The sequence below is a fragment of the Diceros bicornis genome (genome assembly GCF_020826845.1).
Source record: "Diceros bicornis minor isolate mBicDic1 chromosome 13 unlocalized genomic scaffold, mDicBic1.mat.cur SUPER_13_unloc_1, whole genome shotgun sequence".
NCBI lineage: Eukaryota > Metazoa > Chordata > Mammalia > Perissodactyla > Rhinocerotidae > Diceros > Diceros bicornis.
In genome coordinates this window covers 16,281,199-16,288,731 of record NW_026690866.1, presented here as the reverse complement: position 1 = coordinate 16,288,731, position 7,533 = coordinate 16,281,199, and the positions used below count along the sequence as shown (strand labels likewise).

General features: G+C 48.3%; 1 long non-coding RNA gene across 1 annotated transcript; it reads left to right on the top strand.

Annotated features, from left to right (window-relative positions):
• Positions 1–3,309: 3,309 nt before the first annotated feature.
• LOC131401739 (uncharacterized) lies at positions 3,310–7,132 on the top strand. Its single transcript, XR_009217916.1, has 3 exons — positions 3,310–3,416; positions 3,766–3,833; positions 7,060–7,132. It is a non-coding gene; the product is annotated as an uncharacterized LOC131401739 (long non-coding RNA).
• The last annotated feature ends 401 nt before the right edge of the window (positions 7,133–7,533 follow it).

Here is a 7,533-nt window from a genome sequence, read left to right as displayed (position 1 = left end):
AGCCTGTTGTGTCCATGAACTGAGAAGAGGGATGGATGAGCGGAGTCAACACAGGGGGAGAGGTGTGAGCCAGAACAGCGAGGGGGACAGACTGGATCAGGTCAGGCGTGACTTGGGACTCTGTTCTAAGACCAGTGGGAACACTCTGGAGAGATGCGAACAGATGGCTGATGTGATTGGCGTTTGGTCTAAGCACTTTGGTTAAAATGTACCTGAGGGTTAAGATTGAATACTTATGAGGCAGGAGGTGTTGGGAAGAAGATTACGAGTGAGATGATTGTTCCCTAGGTCTCGGTGATGGCTGTGGAGTAGGAAAGAAATAGAAAGAAAAGACCTTGGAGTGTAGAACCGAGAGAATGTAACGGTACTTTCTTGCCTGCATGTGTCAGATGGCGCAGGGCACTGACTTTTCTCCTCGCTGCTGTCCGTGTAGACCTGCAGGCGTCCCCTCACCCAGGTCTGTGTGTTCACCCCACTTGGCCACTCACAGGCCCCCTTCCGCATCCTAAAGGAAGTCAGGTCTTACTTGTGAGGGGGTTGTCTCAGACGGGAGACATCGAGGAGAGCCCCTCCACACATCAGAGCAGCCCATTCAGCCTCTCCCTCAGCTTCCTCCCTTCCACTCTCCCACTTTCCACACCCAGAAGGACACCTGCTCAGTATTGCACAGCCCCATGTTCTTCCTCCACCAGGCTTGAGAAGGGTGGGGCAGCCAGCGGGGTGGACACCGTCTGCACCTTCCACTCTGAGCCCCGCAGGTCCCGGGCTGGACAGAGAGCGACTCTACTGGGAGCTGAGCCATGAGAACCTGGGCGTCACCCACCTTGTTTTTCTCACCCTGGACCGGGACAGCTTCTACATCAGTGATGAGGGGCTGGGCTACAGCCATGCTCTCTCTGCCAGTCAAAGTTCTGTGTTGCCTCCGTTGCTCTAAAGTGAGTTTTGATCCATCTCTCTCTCCTTCTGGTCAGGGTTCAGTCCTCTCATCACGGTGTGACCGCTGGGTTCAGCCAGCTTCCACCTCGTTGACACCTCCCTGAACACCCTTCCCCTCTTCCTTTCTGCTTTTCCCTCTGCTTTTCCCTCAAACGTCCCTACATCCTCCCTCACCCTTAATCCTTTATGTTCACCCCAACCCTTGCTCAGCTCCTCTCGCCTTCTCTCCCCAGGTTATACCTATGGAGCCGCAGCCCCGACTACCACCAGTGAGTATTCCTGGCCCTGATGTCCTGGGTCTCATCGCATTTGGGGTTGGGGAGCACTTGTTCTCCTTCACCCGCTGTGCTTGGTGAGGGAAGGACCTGGAAGTGTCCTAACTCATCCCTTCTCTCTCTCTTGGGTTCTGGTGGAGAGTCCCAGCCCAGGGTGAGAAAGCCTTAGACACAGACATGTTCTCCACCACATTCTGACCCCACATGGTTTTCACTTTTATTCTCCTGAAGCCCCGCCCTTGGTCCTCCTTTTCCAGGTATCCTATCCGTCTGTCCAGTTTTCTGTCCGTCCATCTCTCTTTCCTCTGTGTTCAGTCTCTCTTATTCACCCATCTCACTCTCTCATCCACAGGCTTGCTCATCCCTCTACTCACACAGGGACCCATCCCTTCACTCTCATTTATGCTTCACCTGTGAATGGTGGTCCTGGGACAGCCACTGCTGGAGCATGGGTGAACCTGGAAGCTCCTCCCACTCTGTCCCTCCCTGATGACAGCCCTCTCCACAGCTCCCTAGCCGGCCACCACATCCCTGCATACTTGATCAACACCTGTGCCACCAGAAGCCACCACAGGTATCTGGGGGTGCCTTTTCCTTCGAAAGAGAAGCTCTCCAGCCCCTACCAGCCAGTTGTGATCCAGGAGCTGGGAAGACAGGGTGTGAAATTCTGCTTTTAGGACAATCATGCTGATCACAAATATTATACCAATGATTCAGTCCTAAGGTCAGGCCTCAGAGAGCCCCTAGTCTTGTGAATTAACACACCATTATAACACAATGTGGGAGGATTCAGGGAGTGGCACCTGGCATAATTTGGAAGGGAAGAGCTTGCTAGTGAAAGGTTCACCTGAATGGAGTCTTTAAGAATGAGTAGGATGGACCCTGGCAAATAGAGGATGAAGAGTTTTCCTGGCAGAGGGGAATCCATGAGCAAAGACTCCAGCCAGAAACAACATGCCATATGGGGAGAACTGAAACGAATTTGGGTTGCGTGAAGCATGAAGTTTAAGTCGCAGTAGATGGATAAAATGAGACTGAAATATCAGCAGGAGCCAGATTGAGTAGAGCCTTGAGTGCCAGGTCAAGAATGTTGAACTAAACACTGAAGGCCATAGGGAGCCATGGGTGGTACTAGAGCAGTGGTGGCCCTAGTGAGGTATTCATTTCAGAAAGATTCTTGTAGTAGTCCATGTAGAACATCCTTTAGACAGAGCATCCACTGTGCCTGCTGGGGTGTTGGTCTGGGTGAAGGAAGTTAAGATTTGAGTTGGGACAGGGATGGAGTGTATCTGAGGACGAGTGTGCAAGGTGAATGGGTGTTACAGGGAGTGAGGAGGAGCTGAGCAGATATGCTGGTTCTGACTTGGGTGACCACACGGGTGGGTGGTGGTGCCACTGTGAGAGAAGACGACAGATGATAATGAATGCAGGACTCTGGTGTGGTCTCAGGTCAGCTCTCAGTGATGGCCATCGCTCTTCCTCTCGTCTTGCAGCTTTGGGGCACAACCTGAAGACCCTCACAGTCAATGTCACCATCTCCACCTTCTGGTATTCATCAGACAGGAGCAACAGCTCAGCCACATTCAACTCCACTGAGAGTGTCCTGCAGAGCCTGGTGAGACCCTGGTCCCAGCAGCTCCTGGTGGGTTAAATCCCACCCAGCCCCTCCTCCAACCCCTGTCCCTCCTGCTCATCCTCCTCCTCCTTCCTCCCCAGCTGGATCCTTGTTCAAGAAGAGAAGCCTGGGCTCCTTCTCCTTGAGTGTCAGACTGCTCTCCCTCAGGTAAGGCCCTCCCTTGAGCACTTGCCCCTAATGACCACTTTTGTGACCACCCCTCTCTCAGTTTCCTCACTCACCTCCCATTTCCTCCTTCCTGTTATGGCCCAAACCCCAGAGGATTCAGGACCTCTCTCTTGATTCGCCACGTCCCTCTCTCCCCAGGACTGAGAAGGATGGGGCAGCCACCAGTGTGGACGTTGTCTGCACCCACCACCCTGACCCCGTCGGCCACCATGCCTCTGTGCTGGGAGCTGAGAGTCTCCACCTGTCTGCTATTCCTCTCAGTGGCTCCAGGCTCTGCACCCTGGAGTTTATGCATGCAGAGAGAGCACCAGTTACATTTCCGCAGCATCAGCTGGAACCTCAGCAACCCGGAGCTCACATCCTCGGAGTACACCGCCCTGCAGAGAGACACCCAGGACCAGGTGGGGTCTCCCCTCTCCCGTCTCTCCTTGCCCTGAGAGCACCCTCATTCCTCTGCTTGACTTACATCTGTTACATTATTGTTTCAATTCTTCACTTTCCCTGCTTGTCTGGGTTCTCTCACTTTCCAGAGGTGATGTCCTAGCTGCCTTCCCCATTTCTCACGTAGGTAAACTGAAGCTCAGAAAGGGGAGTATTTTGCCTAAGGTCACACAATGTGTTAGGGGCAGAGCCAGGATTTGAAGTCAGGTCTCCCTTGCCCCAAGGTCTGTGATCTTTCACTGGCTCCAGTGGCCCCCTGCGTCCACAGGAGACATCCGTCTCAGCCACTCTCCCTCCCATTTGTTCTAGGTCACCAAGCTCTACAGAGGCAGCCAGCTGTGAGACATATTCCACTCCTGCCTGGTCACCGACTTGATGTAGGTTGAGGAGATTGGAAGCATTGGTTGAGCTGATGGCTGATGGCTCTGAGCTCCCGTGACACATCCTTGATCTGGAAGTCACTTACATGGTGCCCATTCTGCCCCACATCCCTGTCAGCTAATCCTACCATCTCCATCCATAGGTTTTCGGTGGTTGAGAAAAGCATTAACATTTGAGGCCACCAACCTCCAGCATCCTCCTCCTCCTCCTCTTCTGGAGACTTTCAACAAATATCAGCAGTCTAACTGTGCTCTCCAATAGTGAAGCCACTAACCACATGGGGCAATTTAAATTTTTTATACACCGTTGGGATACGATTCACATATTGTGTGTGGGGGTGGTTGTATTTTTTAGGTTTTTGTATATACAATGTCTTCTCCTCTGCAAAACTAATAGTTTTACCTCTTCCGTTCCAATCTGGGTTTCTTTTATTCCTTTTTCTTGCCTAATTGCCTTCATTAGAACCTGTAGTACCTGTTATTAACATATGAGATGAAGGAAGACATCTTTGTCTTGTCCCTGTCTTAGGGGGAAATTTTCAGTCTTTCACATTGAACATGGTGTTAGCCTTGGGTTTTTCATCGATGCTATTTATAAGTTGAGAAAGTTTTTTTCTATTCCTAATTTGTTGAGTGTTTTCTTTTTTAGGCATGAAGGGCATTGTATTTTGTGAAATTCTTTTCTATATATATGGTTGAAAATACGTGGTATTGGTCCTTAGTCTATTAATATGGTGTATTATATAATCAAGTTTTCAGATATTAAGACAACCCTTCAACTAGAGGTGAGAGATTAAGATGTTCTGAAGTCTGTCCTGGGCCTGCCACATCCCTGAGCCTTTGTGGTCTTCTAGATGTCCGCAAATACACTGCAGCTTTCAAAGCCCCCCGTGGACATCTCATTCCTCCAATTTTTCCTCCAAGGTTTTGGCTCGCCTCTTACCTGCCTCAGCTGGAATCACTCCCTCAGGCCACTACAATAGAAAACAATTAGCGCTGATTGTATTTACCAAGTACCTGGGGACCTACATTCCACCCTGGGCAAGCTCTGAGTCAAGTAAGGACAAGCCCTTAACATGGGGCTTTTTCAGGGAGCTGCCAGGCAGGTCAGCTAGTGACAGTTCGATGGGGATGGTTCTTTTTAGAACTCTAAACCCATTATGGCTGCTTGGCTGATGGTTGTCTCAGCTACCATGGTTCTAAGACTGATGGTTTTCAAAGTTATGGAGGATATTGTGAGAGCAGGATGGGAATAGCGAAAGTTATAGTGCCGCAAAATTTGCTACCTTTATCAAGATTCCACCGTGTGTCTTCACTAAACCCTCCTCAAAATCTTACAAGCCTTTGATTAATTTCTAGGCTTCTGAAAAGTTGATTTTGACCATTTTTACCAGTGTTCTCATTGTTTTTATGCATTTTCAAAAGTCCTTACTCCAAAGTTTCAAAAATGTTCTCCCTGTGGTTATTTACTTATATATTACGTACTTGAAATTAAATTACATGAGAAATTCAGTTCCTCACTCACACACACTAGCCACATTTTAAGTGCTCGATACCAACATGGGGCTAATAATGAGTGTATTTGGGAGTGCAGACAAATGTTTACATTACTGCAGAAAGTTCTTTTGGACAGGACCCAGAAGCAGGGTATCTAAAATCAGGGTAGAATTCCAGACACCCTTGTTCATCCTTTGTGCCCTTCCAGGTCTGTCCCCCACAGTAACTACACTGGAGTGGACTCCCTGTGTACCTTGCCACCTTGGCACAGAGACTGGACAGAGTTGCCATCTATGAGGATTCCTGTGGCTGACCCAGAATGGTACCCAGCTGCAGAACTTGACCCTGGACAGGAAGAGTGTCCTTGGGGATGGTCAGGCTCCCTGGTCATTGGGAAAGGAAGTGAGGCATTTCTGGGGACTCTGGATACCTGGGGCTGAGAGAGCATTGAACTTTCTCAGGCTGGCAGGTGGTGGCACAGTCCCCCAGTCTTTCCCCACCATTGAGAGAGAGAAAAAGACACCAGTGTAATATAGGTGGCCCTCACCTTCTCCTAGACATCTCTGTGACCTCAAACTAGTCACCGCCCCTCTCTGGACATTAGTTTCCTTATCTCTGCACTGAAAGCCACTGGGCCAGATGGTCAGTGAGGGCCTCCAGCTGTGTGTGAAGCAGACTTGCAGGTTTGGGGGTGGATCTGTTTCCTGATCCACAGGCTATAGTTTGCCAAGTCCCACTCTAGATGAGCACCAATGCTCTAGAACTTTCTGCAGTGGTGGAATGTTCTATATCTGTGCTGTCCAGTGCATAGCCACATGTGACTGTTGAGTGCTCGAAGGATGATATTGTGACTCGTCTATATTGTTACTGATTTTTAATGTTACTGAGGTACTAGAATTTTTACTTTATTTAACTAAAGTTAATTTTAATTCAAAAAGAGACTTGTTGCTGCTGCATATGAGACAGCACACCTCTAAGTGGTTGTCTGGATAGAGGTACACGTAGGGGGACCTGCACCCCTCCACTCATTCCCACTGGATGCTGTGTGTCTTACTCTCCTGGAGTTTATGTTATAGCTGGCAATAACAAGAATAGAGAATTGAAACTTATCAATTATTTGATGTGAACGAACTCATACTTGCAGGCGGAAATCAGAAAAGACTTCCTGCAGGAAATTACATTGTAGGTTAATCCTAGAAAATGAATATTAAGCAAATAGATAAAGGAGAAGGGGATGATGTGTTCCTAGGCACGGAAGAACACTTTTCAGTGTGAATTTACAAATTTAGAGAGATCCCATAGGCTTGCCAACAGTGATGACCTATTCTCCCCATGGCTGTCGTAAGAAAGTCCATTCAAATTAACTCATCTGTGCCCAGATGTATGAATTTGGTTTAATTAATTACACTTTTGTTCTGTGATAATGGCCTTGGATTTTGTAGCAAAGTGTGCCCACTTTTTAGAGATGGAACTAAAATGGGGTGAAACATCATGATGTCTACTTGACTTTAATATTTCATTGAATACGTGGGATGAATCAAGTGTGGCAAGTGTTAATAATTTATACATTGATGAAATATTGTTTTAATTGGATGGAATATACATTGGTAAATCTAGATGATGGATGTTTATGAGACTGTTCCCTTTATTTTTCTGTGTGTCTAAAAAGTTATATTAAAAAGAGTGAAACACACTCACATGCATTCTCCATTTTATTCACTTCCAGAATATACTCCCAACAGAGATGACACCTTGATTGTGAAGCCTGGTAAGCCTGCAGGAAGCCCCAGCCCAGGGTATGAGGCGAGTATCTTGATCCTGTGCCTCATCGAAGAGAACCAGGTGAACAGGTTTTTGGATGATGAGGAAAGTTGACCAAACCTTGTCAAGGATGGTTGAGGCACAGTGGGGTCAGCAGGAGTCCTCGGGCGATGACAGGAGGTGGTTCACCCCACCACTTGTCTCCCCAAACCTCCTTTTCTGGGCCCTCATCCTCATCTTCTTGGTGGGACTCCTGGTGCTTATACAGGCCTGACCTGCTGTCTCCTGGTTAGACATGACGTGCTGCTTGTCTTCTTACTATTGGGTTGCAAGAGCTCTTTATATATTATAAATACACGTCCTTTTCTAGGGATATGTTTTGCAGATGTTTTCTCCCAGTCTGTGCGTGTCTTGCTTTCTCCTTCACAACATGCGTTAT